Source organism: Trachemys scripta, chromosome 3 (genome assembly GCF_013100865.1).
Source record: "Trachemys scripta elegans isolate TJP31775 chromosome 3, CAS_Tse_1.0, whole genome shotgun sequence".
NCBI classification, from domain to species: Eukaryota; Metazoa; Chordata; order Testudines; family Emydidae; genus Trachemys; species Trachemys scripta.
This window is the reverse complement of record NC_048300.1, coordinates 64,660,236-64,675,213: the sequence shown is the minus strand read 5'-3', so window position 1 is coordinate 64,675,213 and position 14,978 is coordinate 64,660,236.

The window sequence follows — 14,978 nt, the reverse complement described above, 5'->3', positions numbered from 1 at the left end:
GGATAGCTCAGTGGTTTGAGCATTGGCCTGCAAAACCCAGGGTTGTGAGTTCAGTCCTTGAGGGGGCCACTTAGGGATCTGGGGCAAAAATCTGTCTGGGGATTGGTCCTGCTTTGAGCAGGGGGTTGGACTAGATGACCTCCTGAGGTCCCTTCCAACCTTGATATTCTATTCTATGATGATTTATCAGAGGCAATTATTTACATGTATTGTGATAGGCCCTATTCTATGCCATTCAACTAGGGTTCAACCAATCCAGCCTGCCCACCTGCTCCCCAGGCAGGAATATAGGCTTCTAAAGAAAGGGGTCTCTCTAGTCTGTTCAGTGTCACTACCTGGGCAGGAGCATTTCTATTGCCAGTAGTTTCAGTAGGCTGCTAGTGCTCATACCCATGCCTTTTTCCATACTTGTCAGCCTGGCTCCAGCCTGCGTCTGCTCCTGCCTCAGCTGGCTGCCTGCCTGGTGACTCTGACATCTGGTTCAGCCTTCCTGTGGGGCTGGTTTGATTCTGGTTTCAATACCAGTTGTATCTTCACTGAAATCATCACATTTGGAGTTGAGGCAGTTATTTCAGTTGGTGAATATGCAGACTGAATAATGAATCGTACCAAGAGGAAGCAATCATCCTTCATCTTGGGAAATTTCTTACTGTCTGTTTCAACGTTTTCAGGTATTGTCTTCCCTCTGGAACGTTCAATTTCCATTCAGGTTTAAAAGCACTGTAAAACCTCTTTTGATCATTTGGACACAGTCTATTTCAAAGTCTGCATTGCTGTCTGTAGCCCTTATTTAGCAAGGTATTTAAGCATGTGCTTTCCTTCAAACATGTTCCAAGTCATGTTGTGTGCTTAAATTTAGGCATGTACTTAAGTAACCTGCTGAATCAGGGTCTAAATGCAACATCATAGGCAAGATCCTCAGCTGGTGTAAATCACTGATGTCCATGGAGTTATAGCTTTACACTAGCAGAGGATCTGGCCCAACAAATCCCAGTGTAAGAGGGGGATCCTTCCCTTAAACACTTTTTAATTATTGTTTTTTCAGCTTTCTAAGTTTATCACTTAATTAACTCCCCTAAATAAAAAAACATATAGATCTGAGTAGAATTTTATTGTCCTTATTAGTATATCCCTAGTATAAAAGTTCCTAAGTATTAATAATCAATACACAACATTATAGATTTCTTTCCACTTTCTACAATTATATGTATGTATGTTTCATTTTTGAGAAGTGAAACAGGAATAAGGAAACTGTAATAAATGTAATATATTTAGAAATAAAATTATTTGCAAAATATAAACAGGTAACAAACTTACATTAGAAAACCTTGCCCTTGTGCATCAATATCTAATGTATTAGAATCTGAGCAAAACCCTTTGAGTTTAACAAGAAATCTATTCTTGTCACTGTTATCTTGTTAGTTAAATGTAACACCTCTGATTCTAGACAATCTGTTGGCTTACAGCATGTGCATAAAAGAGAAAATGAACAAAGGGGAGCAGTGGCTGGTGACTCCACTTGAGATATCTTTCGCCTTGGAGACCAAATATTGTGAAATTCTTAATAGTTAGTTTATGTCAAAGAGATATAACATGGTAACAGGAATTGCCAGACTAGATCAGATTAATGATGTATCTGATCCAGTATCCTGTCCCCAAGCATGACCAATACCAGATGTTCTAGAGGAAGGTGTAAAATCTGTATAATTCACAATTATACAATAACATGCTTATGGGGAAAGTTTCTTCCTAACCCAAGGCAGCTATTAGTTTGATGATGTCCTAAAGCGTGAAGGTTAATAATCCCATGTTCTTGTTTGTAACTGTGCCTGTTCTCATTACTCCCATAATGTCTAATCCTTTTTTGGAAATCTTTCCAAACCTAGACCTCAAATATTTGGGTTGGGAATAAGTTCAACAAGCTAATCAAGCATTGTGTAAAGAATACTTTCTTGTGCCAGTTTTACTTGGTTGCCTTTCAGTTTTGTAGCATTATGAGAAAAGGTAAAACCCTTTGGTGATCTTCTGGGCAAGATACAAAAGACATCTCATTGAGAGGGTTTTCAGAAAAGAAATGAGAGTATGTTTTCCCATAATGGTGAAAGGGTGGAAAAAAGTTTTTGTAGATGTTTGCCCACTGAGTTCTGATGGAAATAATTACTTAGTGCTGTTGGGACTTCATTGTGGTTTTTATGATAGAATGTTGGATAGGCATCTTTTTATTGTTTTAATCTGAATAATTAAATTATTTATTTTTCAGACCTCTATCATGTCACCTCCTGTTGATTGCCTCTCTAAACAGAATAGTTCCAATCCTCTTAATCAGTTATGCTCAGATTTTAAAAGTAGGTGCAGACATGAAGTCCCTTGATTTTTCATTGCCTAAATTTAGACATCTTCCCAGGCTGGAAAACCATAAACAGAGGTGCACAAAATCAGTGGCCGCTTTTGAAAAGGTTAGCTCTGTCTTTCCAGACCTGAAACTGCCCTTCTCTTTATGGCACAACTTTTTTGTCATGGGATGACCACTACTGAACACAGCGTATGAGATCCTCCCCCCCCCCATTCTGGCCTCTTTATGCTGGGGAAAAGAGCAAGAGCAGTGTAAAGGGACCCCAAAAGCCCTGATTCAGCCAAGAGAAGGTCCCCCTGACATAGGCACTGTAGAGATAACCATAAGACTGCCTCCTGAGGACCCCCTCACAAGTCCTGGCATATGGAGTGTGCGGGGGTCAGGCTGGCACCCCCTACAGCTGCTTAGTAGTGGAGGTTCATTGACATGTATCTGTTGGGTTAGCATGGAATAGTATTGGCATGAGCAACGAGCTATTCCCTGCTCAATCCTTTCCTGCTCTCAGCCCTACCCAGAGAATTCCATGGAGACCCATCTTCACTGAGTCCCAGCAGGAAGGCATCTGCTGGGAGTAAAGGAGGGGAGACAAAGCTACAGAAGTGACACACACACCCACTCCTGTGTGGCCAGTAATCTGCCTCAGATCTACATCAGAATTTGTAGTTGTGGCTCTCCCCCTCTGTGAAGGGAAATGAACAGTGGCTCTGTGTAGTCTTAGATCCACTGGCACCACCATTGCTCTATCCGAGTCTGCCCTCCAAACTGCCTGCATGCTGCGGTACAAGGACAGCTCTGCAGTACGTGGATGGGTAGATTCTTTGACTAGTTGTTCCTGACATCCTGCCTCCCTCTAGGAAGCAAAGCCAGTTCTGCTGCACCTTTTTTGCTCCCAAAGAGGTCAGTAGATGGAGGATTCACTCCATTTTCTGTGAGACTTTGAGAATCTTAAAATTATTCTAGTTCTGGTATTCAAGGCGTCTCATCTCAGCGGTCTCCTAAGGGAGGTGTCAAGCATTGGTCCAATCTCCTTTATTTTTCTCTTTGTTTGTCCTGGAACTCAGCTCATCAAAAGTTCTTTGAAGGGATTCCACATAAATTCAAAGTCTTCGGTATTGCTTTTTTGTTGTTGTTTTCACTGCGTATCACTTTCCCCAGAGGCATAATTTCTTTTGATGATATGATCCAGTTATCTTTGCTGGTTGGAGGCAGGGGACAGTAATTTTGCTTTCCAAATGATGGCAATGAATTTATGCTTCTGGAACTGCAACATGTACAAGTGTAGGGATAAATCAGGGCTAGTGCTGTTTGGGTGTGCTAGACAAAAGAGTATTTGGTTGACCTCAAGTGGAAGAGGCGGGGCCAAATTCTACTACCAGTTTAACCTTTGTAAAAATATGCAGGAACAACTGATTTCAGTGGAGTTACTGTGGATTAACATGGATGTGACTGAGGGCAGAATTTGGCTCATAGTTTCTTTGGCCCCATTCCTGGTGATATGCTGAACATCCTCCACTTCTGTTGGTTTTGGTGTATTGGCTTTTTTCAGGAATGGCAGGAGATGCAAAAGCCATGAGGGGTGGGCAGGGCTTTATGTCAGAATGCACAGTTGTCACTGAGGCTGCAGATGTTGATCTGCAGAATGTGCCATTTTATTCTACTTAACTCTAGCATAATGTGACTGGAAATGCTTCACTTCTGATTGCTTTTGAGAGAGATGCAGAAAAGGTGTCTGTATCTGAGTAGCAAATTGGACGCTATGTCACTCAATAATACGTATTACTTAGTAACTAGAGTACATTAGCACCTCATCTGTAAAGTGGTTATGCTTTTGCCACTATAAAAACAGATGTATTTCTCCATTGTACAAATTATCCTAATATCTGTTCTTTGTTCAGACTTGTGTATCTAGCAGAGAATTCATACATCATTACAATATACTATAAAACAAATTATTCCCCACTTACAAAGAAAGCTGTAAAAGAACATTGTATTAAAAATATTTAAACAGGCAACCCTTTGTAAATTCTTAGTTAGGCTGTCTAAGAATAGTATTAATTCTCTGCCAGTAAAAGCCTTTACAAATATAGTACTTCAATAGTTATAATTTTTCATTAGCATTTCCATTTGAATCACATTCTGTTACAAAACAAATGACATGTATTGCATCTACTGTGAAGTTATTTTTCATGCACACAAAAACTGCAGTGCACTGTGACTACAGTGAAGTGAGCCCAGCTGATCAAATCTGGGCACACAAAATTAGATACCTAAATCCACATTTAGGCATGTAAAGATCTGATATTTTTCAGAGGTGCTGAGTGTGCTGGAAGGTATTCACAGAGTTAATACTGTACATTTAAACTAGGGATAAGGGAATAGTATTAACTATGCTAGTTACTTCAGAGATAGCACTATATACAAATTTTTCACCTTGCTCCCCTCGACGCCCTATAAGCTTCTCTGTTCTCCTTGCTCCTGACTTCATCACAGTTCATTGACACTGAGCATGCATCTCCCATTGAAGTGTAATGACAGCTGTGGGTGGTCAGCGTCTCTTAAAAATCAGGCCAGTTAAGTCATGCACGTTCGGACAGTTGAACCGTTTATATATAGAATTTGGTGGTAAGTGTATGAATACAGTTATGAATACAGTTATGGTTCAAAAATACAAGCTCTAAAACCCACTTCAAGACAGAGTTTCAAAGCAATGATTTCCAAGTTGGTTTAAAAGTAGGCCAAATGAATTCCTCCATAGCTATTAATAATCCCTACCGTTACAGTTACTAGTCAAAGCTGGTCTCTTAGGATTTTTTACAGAAGTTAACTCTAGATAATTCTCTACAGGGCTTGAATAACAAACAAAAATAGGTTCATGATCTCTATATGGTTAGACAGGAGACAAACGTAATTGTAAAATGAAGTTCCCTGAGACCGTGTTCCTTTCCCCTAGACATTTTTATCATATGCACATACGTGGGAATTTTAAAGGTTACATTTTTAAATGTCATGCTTAAATTGTATCTCATTGTTTCAAGAGGCATGTAACAAACTAAGTATCAGATTCTTCCTTTCAAAGCTTAATTCAAAGGGGCTTGGAAAAAATATTTACTAATATGCTGAAGGTTTTGTTTTCGCAAAGACAAATTAAACGTAGGAAGCTGAAAATAAGTGAATGCTAATATCTGAAGAAGTGTTTTTTTACCCACGAAAGCTTATGCCCAAATAAATCTGTTAGTCTTTAAGGTACCACTGGACTCCTTGTTGTTTTTGTGGATACAGACTAACACGGGTACTTCGATACCTAATAAATGCATTCACTTGCTTCACACTTTTCAGTGTGTATATGTTTAGTCACTAGGGGCTGCATACTTTTTTTAGAGCTAGAACAAAAATAAATATTAAAGATGAAAGATAATATCATACTTCCAGTATCAGAGCACGGGATACCCATGATCTATTTTGTGGATTAGAGGGGGAAATTGCCCTGTCTACAGAAACTATTGGTTGTGGCAGGAGGGAGATAAGAAATTTTAAAGGCTCAGTTGTGTAAATTAGGCACTGTTTAATGGGATGAGTGGAGCAGTGCTACCCCAATGAACTCCTGGAGGCATTCTGGCAACTCCTCTGCTGGTTGGTGTACGGGTGAGCAGAGCCATTGCCTCACATTTGCCTGCTCCCTTCTACACCCATTCAGGGCACCACACACTCCAGCAAAGTAATATAGCAGTTGCTGCACTTCTCAGAGTGAAGGAGCTGCACTTTTCCTGGCTCTTAGGTAGACAGTGCTTCTTATGATCTCCCTCCCCACTGTGCACCCTCATAAGAGCCAGGCAGTAACTCATGCTAGAGGCTAAATTATATCTTTTCCACAAGCCCTGTGGAAAGAACAGCATATAGTTGTACTGCCTCAAGGCCAGACCAGGTACTAGACTGATGCACTCACAGTCTGGTTTCTAGTTAGCTCCTCGTTTGGAGATAGAAGGTAGTAATCCTTGCTAGCTATAAAACTAACAGGTTACTTCCTCAGGTGTGTCTGCTCCGTTGTACTGGCCAAGTCTCCATGCATTTTCTGTCCACCAACTGTTCAAGAGAGGGAGTAGCAACTAAACAGAGGCTTCTTGTGCTGTTACCTACAATATGGGTAGCCAGAGCAGGGGAGACAGGGAGCATCTTGTACCTTCTAACTTCCAAGTACAGGTGCATTAGCCACAGTACAATCTGGTCCTAGATTAGTAACAAAAAGCTCCTTTTTGTAAGCAAATTCTGTCACAACCAGATCACTAAGCTAATTTGTGAGCAACTTTAAGAAATTGTATAGCTTTGGCAACTCGGGAACCCTGTTAATATTTTTTATACTTCTGATCTGCATCTGTGTGATTTCATTAACTGATAATTGGCTTTGATGTGGAATGTAGAAGGAGATAAATGGCTCATGAATCAATAAGTGACGAGATCTCAAACTGAGTCTTTTATTGATTCTTATCTCCAATTTACTCTGCATCAAGTTTAATTATAGCTATTAGACTCCATTTGTTTGAAAAAATTCCATGCAAACATTTGCATCAAGTATGTTTAGTGCTATTATACTCCATTTGTTTTAAAGTTAATTATCTCTTGAGCTGGGAAAACTGCTACTGAAATTCATAACAGCTTTCTGAGAAATTAACTGTATATCACCTTAAATGTTAGTTTTAGGTATCTGACTGGGTTCAAGCATATAGTTCAACCTACTTTCCCCTTGGACAGGTTGCTTTTAATACAGACAGCAGCACTTTTGCATAAATAGTTGCAGTTTTTAAAGAAGTTTGACAAAAATATTCTGCTTAAAAACCAATCTATTTGTTTATTTTGTGTGTTGTAAATTATTATCATTACACTCCATTAAAACATCAGTTAGAAGCACCAGCACCTGCCACAAACATTCTACTATATCTTCAATGCTTTAATCCAATAGCAGTTTTATATAATATAGTCCAGATCATTCTCAAACTCAGTAAGAATCATATCATATGAAGTTACTTCCAAATGATTGCTTGAGGTAGAGTTGGGACATGGTGGAAGGAGATGTGCTTCTATGCCCAAACATAGTGGATATACTAGAATCCAAGTGCCTCAACATTCGCTCTGGGATACCTGGCAGCAAGGCTCCTATTTACAATTTTCTGTGCACTTAGAAATTCATTTGTGTTTTATAGGATAATATACTCTATAGCTGAGGCTCAAATATTTTCTCTTATAGTGTTACCACTTCTTAAGATGACAGCCTTGTGTGGGCCAACTCTCTTCACAACATCCCAGTCCTAGCTTATTTGACTCCCTGTCTAGGACTCATAAAGGTACATATGGGGATTCTGAATCAAGAAGGGTGGAACCAAGCTACCCCTACTTCTGTCTTGTTTAACTTCACCATTTAAAGGGCTACCCTTTTTTAAATTGGCTGTTTTATAGCTATTAAGACCAGGTTCAAAATCAGTTAAATTCAGTGGGAGTTTTTCTGTTCATTTCAGTGGGCTTTGGATCAGGCAATAAGTATTCTTACCTATGCTGATATAAATCAAGACTAACTCCATGATTCTGATGGCATTACACCAATGTAACTGTGAAGAGTATGTGGTTTGTATCTTTGTCTGGTTAAACACTTTTTCACTTGACCTTTAAAGATGTCAATTGTTTTGGATTGACTATGAAATACAAGAGGAAGTACCAAAGTTCCTTAAAATGTTTAGTCAAAATGTTTTTAAAAACTTTTTGATAAAATGGGAATTTTCACAACACACAGACAAAACAAACAAACAGAAAAAATCTTACTAATTCTGATTTTTGTTGAAAAAGCAAAATCCACAACATTGTCATTGCTCTTTCTTTTGACTATATTAGGTTTGAATTTCCATTTTCTAAGGATGCCTATTTGGCTTGGATAACCTCTTGAACCTTACCTATAATAATCTGGGTTTTCTTGCTTTCCTATTTCCCTTCTTGTTAAGAATATGTATATACCATCTCTGTTATGAAGTTCTTAAGTATCTTCCATACTGAATCTAAGGATTTTAGGTTTTAATTTTTGCTATAAATTCTTTTTGATTAGCTTTCCTAGTTTTCAAATTCCTCTGTCTAGCATAACAACTATAATTTTTGATGCAATTCCCCTCCCATCTCCCCAAACGTTGAACTTAAGTGGTAGTGACTACTGTATAATTAGTGGATCAACTTTGGTTACTTCTTGAACCAACTTCTGTGTGTTACTTTGGAATAAGTCAAGAGTAGCCTTTCCTTTAATGTATTGTAAAAAATAGCTTTTCCAAAAAGCAGTTATTTAAGGTATTGAGAAATTATCTCTCTAAACCTTGTTCTGTTGTGACTTTTGACCCATTTATATGCTGTCAGTTGAAGTCATCCACTAATATTTTTTATTAGTCTTAGCTGCCTCTTTGATCTCCCTCTGCATTGTGCACTCAATATCTTTCTCCTCATCAAGAGGAGTATAGTATAGCAACTAATATAGCTGTATTCTTATGACTTGTGATTGGAATCTATATAGATACTACTTGTATTCATGGACAGATACCTTTGTTTCTATCTGACTATGGGGCATTTGTGTTAATAGCCACTGCCCAATTGTAGTGTGAACAAAAACCAGTTCACATGAGTGTTCCTGATTTATAATTCATGAACATGTTCAAGAATAGTCTTCCCCACTGTTCCTTTAGCTCTATTGTGTAAGGGGTCTAAGCTCACAAGTGATTCATGAAAATATAAAAACTGCCTGCTTGCCTCATTGTCATCACCCCCATTCCAGATCAGAACTATTCGACCAGAGCTGAAAATACGGTCCTGTGTCTGTCTTTGACAGCTTACAGTAAATTATATCCAGGCTTCAGGAAAGCTTTATGTTTAAAGCTCTGAAATTTCAGAAGCTGAAATATCCTGAGACTGCTGATATAATAGATAACAGGTTTGTAAGCTATGGGAATAGTTGTTAGATTTCAAAGTTCAGCATATGACAGGTGGCTGCTGAACCATTCCATGAATATTTTGGCCCTACAACTGATCCATTCAGCTGTCCTTAGATGACTTTCAGCGTGTATTTTTTCCATACTTAATAATATAGGCCCCAATCCAGCAAAACAGTGAAGCACCATCATGGGAACAGATTTATATTTGCATCATGGGATTACGCAGGCGCTTCACTGTTTTGCTGGATTGGGGACTTAACTTTCAGAGTGCATTTTTTACTCATGATAATGTAAATCCCCAATCCAGCAAAAATGTTAAGCACCTGCGTAGTCCCATGATGCAAATATAAATCTGTTCCGATGATGGTAGTTAAGTGCTTTGCTGGATTGGGGCCGATATTATTAAGTGTGGAAAAAATGCATGCTGAAAGTCACCTAAGGACAGCTGAATGGATCAGCTGTAGGACTAAAATGGGACTACTCTCATTCTGGCTGCTGGGTCAGGGCCAAAATCATATTTTTTAACTGCAATATGCTTGTTCATAAGTATAACAAGAAAGTCACTTCCAGAGAGATTTTTTTTTCTGCAGTTCTGTACTGACTATGGCCTTATTCAGGATAGTCCCTTTATTTAGGAAAATTTTGCACATCTATTAAAGTCATGTTGAAGTCAAGCAGGTGCTTAAATATTTTCCTCTGTTTTAAGCCCCAACTATGTGAAATTTTTATCAAGAAAATATTTTTTCAGTGCTTCTATGACAGTGCAGCATTTTGTGCTGAATTTTCCGTACTAGAAAAATGTTGTTGAAGTGGAGCATGGAATTTTTCCACTAGTTAGATGATGATTATGGAAATTTAAATCCAGCTGTTCCTGGTGCATTTTTGAGATGAGTTGCTTGGGACTGATTATATGCTCTTGATTCTAGTTCTCTGATTTGCTCAGATACCGCATGTGCTCAGGAAGGGTCAGCAAAAGCCATTTTGGTTGTTTCTCTGAGGAACAGACTCTAGTTAAATCACTATCAATAAGCTAGGTAAAAATGTGTGTTGGCTGTGCTGCAAATTGCAATAATAATTATGCAGGCTGATAAGTTATAACTTATTACCACTGTACCTGTGGATAACATTAGATTGTATTTTTGAGTATCCTTAGGCAATCCATTAATTGCAAGCATGTACAATAAAATTCCAATGCTGCAGTTACTCTGTGTGGTGGTTTTATTCTAATAAATGGAGATATACCTATCTCATAGAACTGGAAGGGACCCTGAAGGGTCATCAAGTCCAGCCCCCTGCCTTCACTAGCAGGACCAAGTACTGATTTTGCCCCAGATCCCTAAGTGGCCCCCTCAAGAATTGAACTCTCAACCCTGGGTTTAGCAGGCCAATGCTCAAACCACTGAGCTATCCCTCCCCCCATTGATTTAAGTGGGCCAAGTTGTGGGAATAAACAAATACATGGGAGTACATTTTTGCAGGATGGAGTCCTTAAATTACACATCCTTTCAGGCAAGTAACTCATCTTCATGCTTATCTTTAAAGAATTTAGCAAAATGTTTGAATTATACAAACAATATTAATACTGTTTTACAAAAGGAACACACAGAGCACAGACTAGAAAACCTCTACAGGACCAGCAGTACTTCAGACATTGTTCCTTGTTTTATCTCATTATTTATGCAGTTGGGAAATGGCTGCATTTTCCTCTTTTTACCATTATTTCTCCGTAAGACGGTAGTATCATGGGCAACCACATATCCTATAGACAGCCACCCTCTGAGACTTGTTTTGTTGTGCATGTGCCATTCATTCAGTGATTGAAATCTGCCTTGTTTAATCCTTTTTTCATGTAGCCATCCAGGCAGGCTATTGGATCTCGGTCTAAAGCCTGAACACCTATGCCTACAGGCTGCTGCCCTGTTGAATACCTCTTCGCTCTATAGTTGGGAATCAACTGGAGGTTAACATATTTAACATTATAAGTAAGCATCATGTTAAAGTTAAAGGTTTATGTTTAGGAAACGGAATCCTGAGGAAAGTCTTCTCTTCTTAATTGAGATATCAGAGCAATTCCCCGACAAGGTTTAAGAGCAGTAGTAGCATTATTGGCAGAGGTTATTATACAGGTGGGAAAGAACAATTTTGGCTTTTGGAGAGAAGCGGGAGGGATAAACTAGCACATCACCACAATGAAGCAAAGGTAGGACCAATTTGCCGGTGACAGTGGATAGGACACTAGAGTGGAACGCACAAGACTTGAGTTCTGTACCTGGGCACTCACTGTGGTGTGACCTTAGCAAGTCTCTTTATCTCTCTGTACTTCATTTTCTACTCCTAGCATTTGTCTGTCTTGTCTATTTAGAATGTAAGATCTTCATAGTAGGGACTGTCTTTTACTATGTGTTAGTACAGTACCTAGCACAACAGGACCTTGATCTTGGTTGGGTCTTGTAGGTGTTACTGTCATACAAATAAATAATAATATAAACTGATACAGTACTTTAAAGTTTTTCATGCTTCTAATATCCTGTTTTTACTTTGCTTTTTTATTTTTATCCAATGTTCCAATAGTCATTGTATCATTTCTATTTCAAATGCTACAGCAGACATTATCAGAATAATCAAGTTCAACTAGATGCACTCCACTAGACCAAAGAATGACAGCCAGTCTATTAATAATTAGTTTTATTCACTCCATTGAGGTGCTCATCAGTCCTAGAGATACAATACAGATTGACCAATTCTCATTTCTGATTTCTCTGACTCATTCTGCCCCAAAAGGAAAATTCCTCAGTCCTGAGCCCACAGTGAATTTAATTTCAGGTTACCCCTAAAATCTTCATGCAGTTAAACGATTACAGCTTTTTTCTTCTATAATTGTTGTTCAATGATTATTCAGTAATCATGAGAAGAGTAGAAATACCATAGCTGAAGTCACCAGATGAAAGTTATCCAGTTTATTCTGAAGTAAGTTTTATATCAACAGTGTTTCCTCCAGCATTAATACCAATTGTACTGTTAAGCTTCTTAAGAAAATCCACAAAAGTTTTGCTAACGGAGTACTTTAAAATATTAATTACAGGTATTTTTGCAAATTTTCCTGTCCGCAACCCTTATGGAAAAGTCCTATAGAATTTAGTAAAAGCTGAAATCCTTTCTGAAGGCTTTTTAAAAAAAATCCCATAGAATTCAATCTTGAATTTTATAGTGTGGTTCAAAAAAACAAAACAAAACAAACTATAAAAAGGACATCATTCTCTATCTCAAAAGTGGCCTCAACTTTGGATGTCTCAACCTTTAGTGGGCCCTAGTATAGATATTGAGGTTGGGATTTGCAAAAGCACTCAGAATTTACCTAACCCCGTTATCACTGGTGTCAATGGGAGTTTTATGCTGATTTCAATGGGAGCAAGGCTAGGTCACCACTGAGCAATTGTGAAAATCCCACCTTATGGCAAAGTTACCACCCCAGAATGTCTCTTTCTGGCTGGATGTGGCATTGCAACATCTTGATTCAGTTTGTCCCACCTTCTTTTGGTCTACTCTGACCATAGGAGAATCCTGGCTGTCCAGGCATGCCACTGTGCAAAGTCCTACCCTGTCCAGGGCCCCAGGGTCCTATATAAAAGTCCAAAAGAAATATAAACCAAACCAAACTTTCAGTCTGGCTGGGCTCAGCTGACAGCCACCTCATCACAGTCATGCCTCTGCTGCTCTATACTGTCCTCCTGTCTAACCAAATGCTTCTGTACCTCAATCAACCCCCTGGCCCAGGGGCTGGCATACTACTCCCTTTACTGAGGGATTCAGGCATGTTACAACTCCTCAGAACCCCAGCCTCCAGTCTGGCTTCCAGCTCACCCCCTGGGAGTAGGCTCTGCTTCTCAACCTTCTTTCAGGCTGCTCCCCAGACAGGGGGAATGGAACTTTCTCCTCTCTCCAAGTGGCCTCACCCAGCTCTTTATGGCAATTAACCTGACTTTCCCACAGCTGAGCTTTTTTTCTAATTAGGGTTGGCCTACCCTCCAGGTGCAAGCAGGCAAATTAACTGTCATCTCAAGACCATGTTAACTTTTTTCCACTCTATGTGGTGCAAACACACCATCACAAACCCCTACAATTTTCAAAACTAGGTTGCTAGAGTATAACATCTAAGTCCATTTTGGGCACTGTAGCAAGGCCTGCTCTCGGCCCCTCCACAAACACAGTCAGAGACCAACTGAAGTGCAGCACCCGTGTCCTTTTATTGTTTGTGTCCCTTCCCACCTCCTACTATTTACAGAGACCAACATTCCTGGAGACTACTAGCTTCCCAGCCAGTAGGGATCCAGAGCCCACGCTCCTCCCTTATCTGTCTCCTCCTGCTTCCTGTCTCTTTTCCAGCTTTATAGGGCAGGCTGGCTGAACAGACCTGCAGGTGGATCCACTCTGGTAATTAGGGCGTGGCCCTTCAGCCAGCCCAACTAATACCCTTCTTCCTCTAGAACAGGGCTAACAGGGGCCTGGCTTGTTTCTCCTAGCCAGCACCCTGTTACAGGCACCTAAATAAAACATGTCTAAGGCTGGACACCCAAAATTTTAGGTACTCAAAATCAGAGTCTGCTTTTGAAAATTTAGGCCTATAGTTCTTTAGAATAGTTTCCACAGAACCCTATCAGTTTTATCTATGTTCAATTTGATAGGACTTTTCCACTAAGGGAAATCAGTGAGCACTAAGACCCAACTTACCTATGAAACTAGCAGTCCTGAATTTATGCTGTAACTATTCTGAAGTACTCTCATTCATGGGCTTCTAAACTGCCCATTTTGTTTTCCTTTATAATACCAAAATCAATTGGCAGTACCTCTATTTGTTTGCCAGAGACCTGAAATCAAAAGGTGTGTTCAGGCTCAGATCTACTAACGGTGCTGGAGAAATGTTGAATCTGTGAGGTTTGTTTCTTTGCTGTCTTTGAGAAATACTGTGCACTATTAGGACAAGAATAGATCCACTCTTTGATATGCCTTTTCAGGAATTTTTCTTGAATGTGAGTAAAAGGTTGCTTCATCACCCCTCCAAGCAGTCTTTCTGCCTTTATTTCTTATAAATAGCATTCCTTGCCATGGACTAACTTGTGTAACACATGTCACATGCTCATTTAAACTGGTCAACTTGGAGGACCTGTGGAATGTCCCCCAGGCTGTAGGGGACTGAAGCGGAAGAGCAGTTGCGCACAGCCTGCATACTGAGGAAATAGGCTGCATAAAGGATCAGAGACTGATGTCCAATTGATGGTGGGACTGGGAAAGGCACTAGATCCACACATACATAGAATCAGTGGTTGGGAGCCCCCTTATAGAGGGTGCAGCAGGGATGGAACCTACATTCCTGCCCAGTCTGGAATAATGGTCATGGATGAGAAGTGGGAAAGCCTTGTCATGCACCTATGAATGCTGGATTCCATCCCTACACTTGATGGATAGCCTTACAAAAGGCCTATTAACTTGTAGGGTAGATAGATGGATGACGAATGGGTCTAACTGCACAAAAGGCCAAGAAAATCACAGCTTCTTGGGGTGCTTTTGCAAATCCAAACCCATGCCCCATGTTGCAGAGGAAGGGGGGAAAAAAACAGGATCTCTGCCAATCTGACCCAGGGGAAAATTCCTCACTGACCCCAAATATGGTGATC